This window comes from Scylla paramamosain, unplaced genomic scaffold (genome assembly GCF_035594125.1).
Source record: "Scylla paramamosain isolate STU-SP2022 unplaced genomic scaffold, ASM3559412v1 Contig33, whole genome shotgun sequence".
NCBI classification, from domain to species: domain Eukaryota; kingdom Metazoa; phylum Arthropoda; class Malacostraca; order Decapoda; family Portunidae; genus Scylla; species Scylla paramamosain.
In genome coordinates, this window is record NW_026973698.1 from 512501 (window position 1) to 525000 (window position 12500).

General features: G+C 42.7%; 2 long non-coding RNA genes across 4 annotated transcripts in view; one reads left to right on the forward strand and one right to left on the reverse strand.

Annotated features, from left to right (window-relative positions):
• LOC135097821 (uncharacterized) overlaps positions 1 to 12500 on the forward strand; it is an 83540-nt gene that overhangs the window by 56012 nt on the left and 15028 nt on the right. The gene's annotated exons all lie outside the window — the stretch shown is intronic.
• Positions 1 to 12500, reverse strand: part of LOC135097822 (uncharacterized) — a 36286-nt gene that overhangs the window by 11991 nt on the left and 11795 nt on the right. The window contains exon 1 of one of the 2 annotated variants that reach the window (XR_010266152.1): positions 1083 to 2557. The exons of the other annotated variant lie outside the window; for it this stretch is intronic. This is a non-coding gene — a long non-coding RNA (uncharacterized LOC135097822). Of the gene's footprint in view, positions 1 to 1082; positions 2558 to 12500 lie in introns of those variants that run through there. 2 annotated transcript variants of the gene reach the window in all.

Sequence of the window (12500 nt, forward strand, 5' to 3'; positions counted from 1 at the left end):
ATGGTTCCTCTGGTCTCTCTCTCTCTCTCTCTCTCTCTCTCTCTCTCTCTCTCTCTCTCTCTCTCTCTCTCTCTCTCTCTCTCTGTTATTGCTTTAGCACTACTACTACTACTACTACTACTACTACTACTACTACTACTACTACTACTACTATTACTGTTACTACTACTACTACTACTACTACTACTATTATCGAATAAATAGATTAATGCATAATACATGCAATAGTAACAATCAAAACAAACAAAAGGGCCAAATGACATGAATAAATAAATAAATAAATAAATAAATAAACAATAAAACACAAAGAGAACAGACAGCCGCCATCACCATCATCACCACCACAAGCACCACCACCATCACGACCCAAACACCAATACCTGTCTCACTGCTCACCTTAATATAAGTATTTTCTCCCCCACACACACAACCAACTTGCCTGAAACCAATATTCTCAATCACTAAACACAACCACCACCACCACCACCACCACTGCCCTCGTTCGGAAGTATGTGTGTGTTCGGCTTCTTGACTTTGGCTTCGTCTTCGTCTGTTTATAAGAAGCGAGGCCGGAGTGTATGGAGAAGGATGAAGGAAGGGGAAGGATGGGGCAGGGAGGTTAGGAAGCGTGGGACACAAAAGGATACTGAGGATATTGGGGGGTGGGTAGGGGGATGAAGGATATTAGGAAGGCAGTGTTATTTTGGCAAGGAGGAGAAGGAGGAGGAAGAGGAAGGAGGAGATAAAAATGTAAAAGGGATGAGGAGTAAACGGGTTAAAGGAGAGGAGATATGAAGGAAGAAGTGATGGAGGAATATGCTGAAGGAAAGGTTGAAAGAAGGAAGGAAGGAAGGAAGGAGGAAGCAAAGTTATTGATTTTTTTCTTTGTCCTCTTTGCTTGACATTCTTTTTTTCTCTCTCAGCGATCTATTTTCTTTAAGAACTCTCTTAAATATTTACTACACACCGACACACTTGAGAGAGAGAGAGAGAGAGAGAGAGAGAGAGAGAGAGAGAGAGAGAGAGAGAGAGAGAGAGAGAGAGAAGGGCACTCCAACACCCATCATTACTTCTCTACTTACTCTTCTTTCTTCTATAGCGCTTTCCTCCTTCTCCTCCTCATCTCCTTCTCTCGCGCCTTCTTCTATTTTTCTTTCTCCTCCTCTGGCTTTTCCTTTTACTTCTCTTCCTTTTCTTCCTCTTCGTTTAACCTTACCACCACAACCGCCGTCGCCACCACTACCGCCAGCGCCCAGCTGATGGTCCTGTCCCGAGCTAAGGACGGTCACCAATGATTACTCGTTTCTGGGACAATCTTGAACCGCGTGTTTGCTCGCTTCATCAGGTTACTGTCCCCCTAACGAGACTGTCCCCCCAGACCAGACCAGCCTTTCGTCTTACCAGCTCCTCTCCTCTAACTGAATGTCTTCAGCCTCTCTCTCTTCCCCGCAATGTCGCATCTCCTGCTATCTTCTATCGCTATTTTCTCGTCAACTGTTCTTCTGATCTTGCTAACTGCATGCCTTCCATCCTCCCGCGCCCTCGTTGCACACGACTTTCTACTTTTGCTCACCCCTATTCTGTCCACCTCTCTAATGCAAAAGTTAACCAGTATTTTCAATCTTTCATCCCTTTTTCTGGTAAACTCTGGAACTCCCTGCCTGCTTCTGTATTTCCCCCTTCCTATAAATTGAATTCTTTCGAGAGCGAGGTCTCAAGACACTTCTCTCATTTGTGTTAAACTTTTTTGGCTCTTTCTTTTCATAGGTATATATTTTGTTGCCTTTGACCAGTGCCCCTCTTGCATAAAAAGTCCCCTTCTCTATTACCTCCCTGGAAACTGACTTCGATTCTCTCCATCTCCATCCCTTCCCCACGAGCCCCACCACCCCCACTCTCTCTCTCTCTCTCTCTCTCTCTCTCTCTCTCTCTCTCTCTCTCTCTCTCTCTCTCTCTCTCTCACCAGGACGGTCCCAGGAGAGCAGAGTAGGTCATGTTTTGTTACAATCAGTGGTATTTACTTCCTTCCTCTGATGCTGATGGGGAACAAAAGTGTCCCTCGATGTATTTTTCCCGTGGTGTCTAATTGGCGATGGGGAAACAAATCAGTAGGGAAGGGAAAAAAACTAAGGAAAAGTTGAACTGATTAATTGACGGAGGGAAGAAAAGAGGGATGAAAAAGGTTTAGGAGGAAAGAAAATGGGTAAGGAAGGAATACTTAGGACAATGAGGGCAGATGATGGAGATGAGAGAAGCTTGTGTGAGGGATCAGAGAAGGAGGAAATGGGAGGGAATGGAGGAAAGAAGGATGGGACAGGGAAGAAAGGACGTAAGAAAAGAAGGGAATGAAGAAAAAAGGGGAAGATAGGAAGAAAAGGGTATAGAAAAGGAAAATAATATAGACAGGAGGGAAAATACAAGAAAATAATAAAGAAGAGAGGAAATGGAGAAAAGATGAATGGAAGAGGGAGAAAAGGTGCAGAGAAGAGAGAAAATGGAGAAAAGAAGGAAAAGACAGGAAAAAAGTGCAGAAGAAAGGAAGGGGACGGAGGAAAGAACTGGGACAAGGAGGAATGGGAAGGAAAAAGGAAAGAGGAATGGGGCAAGGAGGAAAGAGTTTAGGAAGGGAAGGGAAGGAAAGAAAGAGAAGGAGAGAAGGATGGGATGGGAAAAAAAGGTTTGAGAAGAGTTTCAAAGACAGATAAAAGAAAAATTTTAAAACTTATTAAACAATGCATATGTAAATTTAAGTTTCTCTCTCTCTCTCTCTCTCTCTCTCTCTCTCTCTCTCTCTCTCTCTCTCTCTCTCTCTCTCTCTCTCTCTCTCTCTCTCTCTCTCTCTCTCTCTCTCTCTCTTGGTGCAAATTAAATGCCGTTTAATGAAATCGCCAATGATTGCTTATCTTGAGACCATTACTCTCATTTTATGCTCGAGTAAAAAAAAAAGAAAGAAAAGAAAAAAAGCTTAATTAGAAAAGTTTGCTGCTCATAACAGACGCTTAAGGCTTGTTAATCTTTACACCAAGTTATCTTTGGCAAATCTGTTTTTCATGGCGTTAATTAAGCTTTTTTATTTTATTTTATTTCCTGGGGGTGCGTGTGAATGACTTAAACACACACACACACACACACACACACACACACACACACACACACACACACACACACACACACACACACACACACACACACACACACACACACACACACACACTTTATAGACAAAATGACGAATCACATACTGCAAAATACACGAGTAACAAAATTTATACAAATGAATAATAAAGAAAGTAACACATAGAACTGAAACACATATCTGTCTGTCAATTGTCTAAATAAAACTACAATGTCATTTTTTTTTTAGGTAGAGAAATAGGAGACCTGAAAGGAAGAAAAAAAAAAAAAGAAAGAAAATAATGATAAATAAATTATAAGAAGAAGAAAACTCAATTCTTTCCTGTATGATTGAACTTTCCAAGAACGACAAACGGAAAACACTCATTTAACACTCAACGTGAACCTTAAGTGTCGGTCTGTGTGTCTATCTGTGCTTGCGTGTATGTGTGTGTGTGTGTGTGTGTGTGTGTGTGTGTGTGTGTGTGTGTGTGTGTGTGTGTCTGTTTGAAAGGCGACAATCATCCATCATCTCCACGCTTCAGACAAACGGATGACTTGACAAGCCTTTCTGATTGGAAGAGCGAGGGCCAGAGTCAGGGAGGCGAGGAAATATAATGACAGATGACCAAGAGGAGGAGGAGGAGGAGGAGGAGGAGGAGGAGGAGAAGGAGGAGGAGGAGGAGGAGAAAGAGGAGGAGGAGGAGGAACGGAAAAAACTATCAGTTTTCTCAGATTTTTCAGTGACGTTTTACAACTTCAACTCCTCCTCCTCCTCGTGGTCCTCCTCCTCCTCCTCCTCCTTTGCAAGGACCAAAAGGTCTGTTGCTGTTTGGCTTTCCTTTGTATTCCTCGTAACTACCCGCCATTTTAACCACTAAGAGAGAGAAAGAAAAAATACTTCAACACAAAGCCTTTCACTGATCTATTCTCTTCCTCGTCCTCTTTCTCCTCCTCCCCCTCCTCCTCCTCCACCTCCTCCTCTTCTTTCTCCTCCTCCTGCTCTTCCTCGCGTTGTTTGAAGAGCCGTGCAGACGGACACTCAATGAGATAAGAAAAGGATGTCGTGGACTTTTTCTTCCCGAGTCTTTTTCTAAACCCTCCTCTGTGTGTCCTTCTCTCTGTCTCTCTTTCTTTCTCTCTGTCTATCTGTCCGGCTGGTTGGTTATACTGCTGGAGAAGGAGGAGGAGAAGGAGGAGGAAAAGGACGAATATAAAGGAATACAAAGAAAGTCCAAATAGCAACAGAACTCCTTACTAAACTGTTTCGGTAACTATTCTACGCTATTAGTGGGAGAGACAGGATAATACAGACGCTCCTCCCCACCACTCTCATCACTCTAACCAATACTGCCCTGAAAAAAAATAAATGTTGTATAGGAAAACCACATGAATTTGAGAGGAAAGTAATAAAGAATTAAGTCTAAGAGGAGGAGGAGGAAGAGGAGGAAGAAGAGGAAGAAGAGAGAGAGATAAAAAGCTACTCCAATTTCACTTGTTAATCGTTAAGTCTGTAAAGATATGTAACAGGAGGAAATGAGAGGCAAGGGGGGAGGGAGGAAGGTAACAAGAGAGAAATTAGAAGAAAGGAAGAGTAAAAAAAGAAAGACAGGTAGGAAAAGAGGATGAGAGGCAAAGAAGAGAAAGAAGAGTAAGTAGAGAGACAGGTTAGCAGAGAGAGAGGAGGATAATATGAGAGAGAAGTAGAGATAGGCAAGGAAAGGGAGTAAGAACAGAAAGGAAGAACGGAAAACAGAACAGGAGAGATAAGCAAGGAAAGGAAGATAAAGAAGAGAAAGGAAGATAATAAAAGCGAAATTAGAGGTAGGCAAAGAAAGGAAGAGTAAGGAAAGAAAGGAAGTAAGGAAAAGAGAACAGGAAAGATAAGCAATGGCAGGAAGAGTACGAAGAGAGAGGAAGATAAGAAAATATAGAAATTAGAGGTAAGCAAGGAAATGAAGAGTAACACAAGAAAGGAAGAAAAGAAGAGAAATGAGAAGAGGTTAATCAAATAAAGAGATAGATAGATAGATAGATAGATAGATAGATAGAGAGAGAGAGAGAGAGAGAGAGAGAGAGAGAGAGAGAGAGAGAGAGAGAGAGAGAGAGAGAGAGAGAGAGAGAGAGAGACAGCTAATCATGGAGAAAGAATAGGAAAGGGAGTAGCAAGATTTCCACAGCCTTTCGTTCAAAATCATCCTAATTAAACGCTGCCACTTTGCCACTTAAGCAGTCAAGAGGGAAAACTGACGGACGGAGCTTTTAAACCTCTCAACTTCCCGCCACTTCAAGTCACACGCGTCGCAGGTCAAACGTAGCAAATCAAGTGGAAGCGAGGCCCTTTGCGCCAAATCACTTGACCTCCATCACACGGACGCAAATGAAGGAGTTAAACAGAAAAAAAAAAAAAGACCAGAATCTATTAGTCGGAACTTGAAAGGCTGAAGGCTAAACATAGACGCACCCTTGACTGGGCCACTGCGACACTGCCTCTCCCAGTAATCAAGATGAGAACGGGAGGGAGAGAAGTGCAAGGAGACGATGAGGAAACCGACACGTGGATGGGAGGCTGGGGAGAGAGAGTAGGGTAGCATTGGTGTGTTGGGTATTAGTACGAGACAAAAAAATGAGGAAAGACAGGCGTGTGGAGTGAGTACGAGTGACTGAAAGACTTGGAGGGGTTGGGGAGTGTCTGGAGATGGTGGAGATGAACAAGGAGTGACAGGGTTTGACAGGGAGTGACTATAGGAGTGCTTTGGAGTGATGAGGAATGAAAATGGGAGTGATTTTGAGTGTTTTGGAGTGACGAGGTATGAAAATGAGAGTGATTTGGAGTGTTCTGGAGTGACGAGGTATGAAAATGAGTGGTTTGGAGTGTTTTGGAGTGACGAGATATGTATGAAAACGGGAGTGATTTGGAATGTTCTGGAGTGACGAGGTATGAAAATGAGAGTGGCTGGGAGGCTTCTGGAGTGAGGAGTATAAAAAAAATATGAGTAATGCTCTACAAACGGTTTACAAATAATAATTAGTTTCTATAGAGGATTATTTGATTTTATAAAATAATTGAATATTTCAAACATAATATTGTTAAAGGAAAATAACATAATATAAAATTAACGCTTAAAAAATACTAGCCAATAAAATTTAAAGTTATTACATACCAAAACTATGAAATAATAAAGATAAAACTAACTAATAAAACTAACCTCATTAAAAAAAGTTGCTTATTGTTAATCAACGACTTAAAAATACAAAAATATAAAATAAATAAAACTGCCTACATAGCTAAAAGTCATAAAAATGATAACACAACACTTGACTAAAATAATATCACACAAAACGATCGACATGCCCATGATTTTGCATACAAGTGTGTTAGCCACATTTGCCAAAAATAAGTTAGTGGTGGTATATACATATATATATATATATATATATATATATATATATATATATATATATATATATATATATATATATATATATATATATATATATATATAGAGAGAGAGAGAGAGAGAGAGAGAGAGAGAGAGAGAGAGAGAGAGAGAGAGAGAGAGAGAGAGAGAGAGAGAGAGAGAGAGAGAGAGAGAGAGAGAGAGAGAGAGAGAGACTAATAAAAGTATTTCTTAACCTGAAAAGAAAGAAAAAAGCAAACATTAGATGTGTGCAGTGTGTCATCCTTCGTGGCTTACCCAATGTTTCCTGACGGCGACGCGCGAGGCAGGCGAGGAGAGAACCAGAGATGAAGGGAAGGATGTCTTGTGAGGGGAGGGAATGTTTCTGTTGCTACTGCTGCTGTTGTTGTTATTGTTGTTGTTGTGTTGGTTATGTGTTGTACTGGCCTAACAGGACACCCGCGTAAGCTCAGTAACACAGTCAAGTAACACAGACGGCGGTGTACCCTTTGCTGTAACACTTCGGAACCTACAAGGCGGTGGTTTGGATTCAGTTTTGCTTTTCCTGGGTTTTGTTTGCACGTCTCCAAACAAAGGCCACGAGAAGCAAAGGTGTGAATCCAAACGACTGCTTTGTAGTGATGCGCTCCGTGTTAGAGCAGAGGCGACGCCCTGACTGTGACTGAGCGCTGGCGTCCTACGAGGCCTGCACGCAACACACCACCTGCACAACAACAACAACAACAGCAACAACAACATCTACCACTACTAGCAGCAGCAGTAGCAGTAGCTGTAGCTAGGAGTTCAGGACTGGCGCGTGGCCGTAAGGGGAATCTTCCTTTGAGGGAGGAGCAGCAGGTGACCTGAAGTCTCATGGCCTCATGGCCTGGGCTGTCTTGTTCATGCTCAGCCTGAGGGCCTGACCTGTCACAGACCTGCCCTCAATGACTTGGCGGCGTGGTTGGCAGGGTGGTTGGCGCCACCCTCAACCCATATACCCACCATTGCAGAACATGGCGGCGAGGCACTGCTGCTTTCACTTCACCTTGCCTCCTGCAGGGCTGAAGTAAGGCACAGCCTGGTGTGCTGTAGCGGTGCACGTCAGCACCTGCACGAGGGCGGCCAGCGCCACCTGCCTCCTGAAGACGGCCACCCCGTTCGCCACGCAGCGCACAGTGACGGGGGTCTGCCGTCCTCCCCAGCAGCCCAGGCCCATCTTGGCTACCTGGGCAGGACTGAGGGTTCCGCTCCCCCACTGGAGAAGGTGAACGAAGCACTGCGGCGCAGCACCCGGCCTGGGAGGGGACAGCCGCACACTCGCTGAGTCACGGGGCAGCCTCAGCCGCGCGGGGACACGCAGACAGTTGTTCTGCTGTTTCGTTGTGACGTCTGTCCGAAAAAGAAAATCCTGTTGCGTTGTGGTTCTGCGCTGAACAAATTTCATGGATGGAGCGAATGAATGAGTGTGACATCATGGTGACTCCCTCACCTGCACACACACCTGAGGGCGCCACAGTGAGGCTGTGACGCACACGCCGCGCACAGAGAGAAACAGAAAGAGAGAGAGAGAGAGAGAGAGAGAGAGAGAGAGAGAGAGAGAGAGAGAGAGAGAGAGAGAGAGAGAAGGGACAGCGAAAAAACAGAAAAAAAGGAAAAAAACAGGAAAACGAAAAAGGAAATAAAAAAGGGAAAAAGGGAAAAAAAGATGTAGGAAACGAAGCATTTTTCCACCACACGAGCGCAGAAAATGAAGACATAATATCCGTCCATTTTGTATCATTAACCTAACCACGCTGGCCTGCCCTAGATAGCGGCAAAATTTACCGTTAATGTACAGTACTACACATCCATTGTATTACCTCCTGCACTTTACTACTAACCTACACCCTCCCTGGTACCGCGGCTAGTGTAAACAAAGGCCACACACCGCCAAGGCCTCGTCCTCTAAATATTTAAAACGATCTCCCAAAACCTGCTTCTTTTTACGTGCAGTAGAAGAATGGTATAAAAAGATTGCGTAAGGGAAGCCATAAGGAAAATGTTTTGGCAGAATGCTATAGTGTTTTTGCTTGGTGTAATGGAGACTTATTTTCTTTCTCTGTCTTCCTTTAAATATTTAACACGATCTCCCAGAACCTGATATTTTTTTTTTTCAGTACAGCAGACGAATGTTGTAGAAAAAATGACATAAGAGAAACTATAATGGAAGAATGGTATAGTTTTGTTGCTTGGTGTAGTGGAGACGAATTATTGGTAGTTTTTCTCCCTGTGGCTTCTGTTCGAACAAAGAAGATCTGGTATAGAAGAGTTGTATTAAGAGAAGCGAATAAAGAAAACGAAAAAGATTAGACAAAAAAAAGATTAGGCAGATTACACAAAAAATAGACAAATTAAACAAAAGACGATTAGACAGATTAGACAAAAGGAGATTAAACAGACTAAACAAAAAAATAAAATAAAGAGATTAAACAAAAGAGGATTAGACAATTAGACAAAATAATAGACAGGTTAGAGAAAAGACTAGACGAAGTGGACAAAAGATTAGACAAATTAGACAAAATAAGATTAGACAAAAGTACACATATGGATGACGGGTGAAAATATGTAAAGTACCTCCATACAGACACTGCCACGTGAAGACCTAAGAACTTGAAGCAACTTCCCTAATTTTTTTACGTTCTCATGTTCACCTAATCTCTCTCTCACATATCATCCCTCGACCTGATCTAATTTTAATCCAATCCAATCCTATTCAGCCTATCGCATCCAGACCCCCAGTGAGGTCTTCCCAGTCCTTAACACCCCCCCCCCCCCTCACTTGCACAGCCAGCCCTTGGGAAATCAGGGCTAAGGGACGACTGTAGGAGAGTCTTCTTATGGTACAGTAGGAGGTAGAAATCCTACTCTCTCTCTATCTCTTTCTCTCTCTCTCTCTCTACTCTTTCCCCCTGATTTCTCTCTCTCTCTCTCTCTCTCTCTCTCTCTCTCTCTCTCTCTCTCTCTCTCTCTCTCTCTCTCTCTCTCTCTCTCTCTCCTCCGTCCTAATCTTTCGCCATTCTTCTTATTTTTTTTCCTATTCTCACTTTCCTTGTTTCTCTCTCTTTTCCTACTCTTGTTTTTGTGCATTCTCTCTCTCTCTCTCTCTCTCTCTCTCTCTCTCTCTCTCTCTCTCTCTCTCTCTCTCTCTCTCTCTCTCTCTCTCTCTCTCTCTTCTTACCTCTCTCTCTCTCTCTCTCTCTTCTTACCTCTCATTTCCTCCCTTCACATATCTTTACAGCCTCTCCCCCTCCTTTCCCCCTCCTTTCTCTTTTCTACACCTCTTTCCCTCTCTTTCACACATCTTCATATTCTGTCTTCCCTTCCTTCCCTCCTGTCCTTATCTCCCTCCCTCCCTCCGCCCATCCTTCATATGTTTATCTCCTTTCCTTCCCTCCTTCACACATTCTTATCTTCCTCCCTCCTGCATCCTCTCCTCCTCTCCTTCTAACTTGACGCGTAAGGAAAAAGAAGGAATGTATTATTATTATGCTGGGACGAACATTTTTAAAACTTCTTTCTTTTTCTTCAGTTCTTCCTGTTTTTTTTTTCTTTTTTGGTTCATGTTTTCATTTCATTCGTAATATTATCGTTATTGCTATTTTTGTTATTCATTATTGTTATTATTATTACATGTTGTCGTGATTATCAAAACGGCTTCACCATCACAAACGACAACAACAAAAGCAACAACAACAATAACATCAACAACAATAACTGGTACCCCTCCTATATAAAAACAAAAGCAACAACAATTACTACTACTCTTACTACTACTACTACTACTACTACTACTACTACTACTACTACTACTACTACTACTAGCACTCCTACTACTACTACTACTACTACTACTACTACTACTACTTTCACTACTACTACTACTTTTACTACTACTACTACCGCCACTACCACTACCACCACCACTACTACTACTACTACTACTACTACTACTACTACTACTACTACTACTACTACTACTACTGCTGCTACTACAAATAGCATAAGAAAAATTAGCAGCAGAAAAGAAAAATTCGCATCAGAAGAGAGAGAGAGAGAGAGAGAGAGAGAGAGAGAGAGAGAGAGAGAGAGAGAGAGAGAGAGATCGTTGTTTTCCATCTTATTATGATTTCTTGCACGCCATCACGCTTCCTTGCACCTACTTTTCTCCCTCCTTCTCCTCCTCCTCCTCCTCCTCCTCCTCTTCCTCTCTTCCCTCTCCTCCTCCTCCTCCTCTTCCTCCTCTTCGACACAACACGGCTGCTTCATCATTCAGGGAGCGGCGCCCCCACCTTAGGAAACCCTAGATATGACCACGAGAGTACTGATACGGGTGGGAGGAGAGGGGAAAGATGGGGGGTGTGAGAGAGAGAGGGAAGTGCTTAAGGGAGCGAGGAGGGAGAAGGGGAGAGGTAGGAGTAAAAAATGTTGGTTATTCTCTTCCACTGCTGAAGGAAGGAGGAGGAAGGGAAGATGGAGGACGAAGAAGGAGAGGAAGAGAGAGATGGAGGAGCAAGGAGAGAAAGGATGATGTGGGAGGAAGGAGGGAAGAGAACCGTAAGTAGGTGGAGGAAAAGATTGGTAGATTTTTCTTTATCTTTTTCTCGTTCTCTTTCGTTTGTCTGCTTCCCTGTTGATTAACTTAGTGCTCTCTCTCTCTCTCTCTCTCTCTCTCTCTCTCTCTCTCTCTCTCTCTCTCTCTCTCTCTCTCTCTCTCTCTCTCTCTCTCTCTCTCTTATATATACCATTGACTCACCTTTCGTTTTCTGATCTTTTGTCTCACATTCTACAATTCTCATTCACTTTCTTTCTATCTCCTTCACTGCTTTTGCTCTACATTTTCTCTCTCCTTCAGTCCTCCTTTCCTTTATTTTTTTTCTCTCTTTCAATCCCTCTTTATCATATTTCTTTAATTTTCATATTTTTCATTCTTTCTTTTTTTCTTTTGCACATGTCTGGTATCTCTTTGTAGATTACCTCCTTTTCTTTCCTCCTTCCTTCTCCTCTCTCCGTCTCACCATCTTCCCTCCCTCCTATCCCTGAATCTTCCTGTACGTTCTCCCTTCTCTCCCTTCCTTCCCTCTCTTTCTTCCCTCTCTCCTCTTCTCTCCCTGCTTCCTGTCCTTCCTTCCCCTTCCTTCCGTCCCTCCTTCATCATTCTCTTTCTTCCTTCCTTCTTCCCTTCTTTCCTTTACGTCCCTCCCTCCCCCTTTTCTTCCCTTCCTTCTCTCTATCCTATCCTTACATCTTTCCTTTTCGTCCTCCCTCCCGCCGTTCCCTCCTTGGATTTGCGACTCCCAGACCACAACAGGCGCTGCAAATGTCTCACTACGAGCCGAGAAAACCTAATGATACCAACTTCTGAAGGAGTTTTCGGTCCGTTCTGTTTGCTGGAAACTTCGTGGAATCTGTTCTTGCTTACAAAACACTTCACTCTTCCACTGTTCGTCCTTTCTTCTTCCCCGAACTTCCAACTACAAAGTCGTAACTCGTAACTCTTTCTCACGACCACTTTATGTTACTAATCACTCGCTAATTCGTCGTAAACTTGTGTGTTTCTTCCTATTTTGTACTTTGTGGTTTTCTTTATTTAATCTTTTTTCTCTCTTTCGTTCTTTTTTTCTTTCTTTTTGCTTTTTCCCGTTCTTTGTTCATAGTTTTCTGGCTCTCTTTCCTTCTTTTCTTTGTTGTCAGTTTTTTTGTTTTTCTCCCTATCCTTTCTTCAAAATTTTTGTCCCCTTTTGTGTTTTTCATTTTCAGCTTCTTTTTTTTCACTTATTTCTTAATCTTCGTAGAAAAATTTGTCTGTTTTTTTCCTTCGCTGTCAGTTTCCTTTTAGTTTTTCTTCGTGGTATTCGTCCAGAAATTTGTGTATCTCTTTGTTTCCCGCATTCTCTGTGTCCGTCTTTGTTTTCACTTTGTTGTACTCTTCCTCCACTCCACTTAACG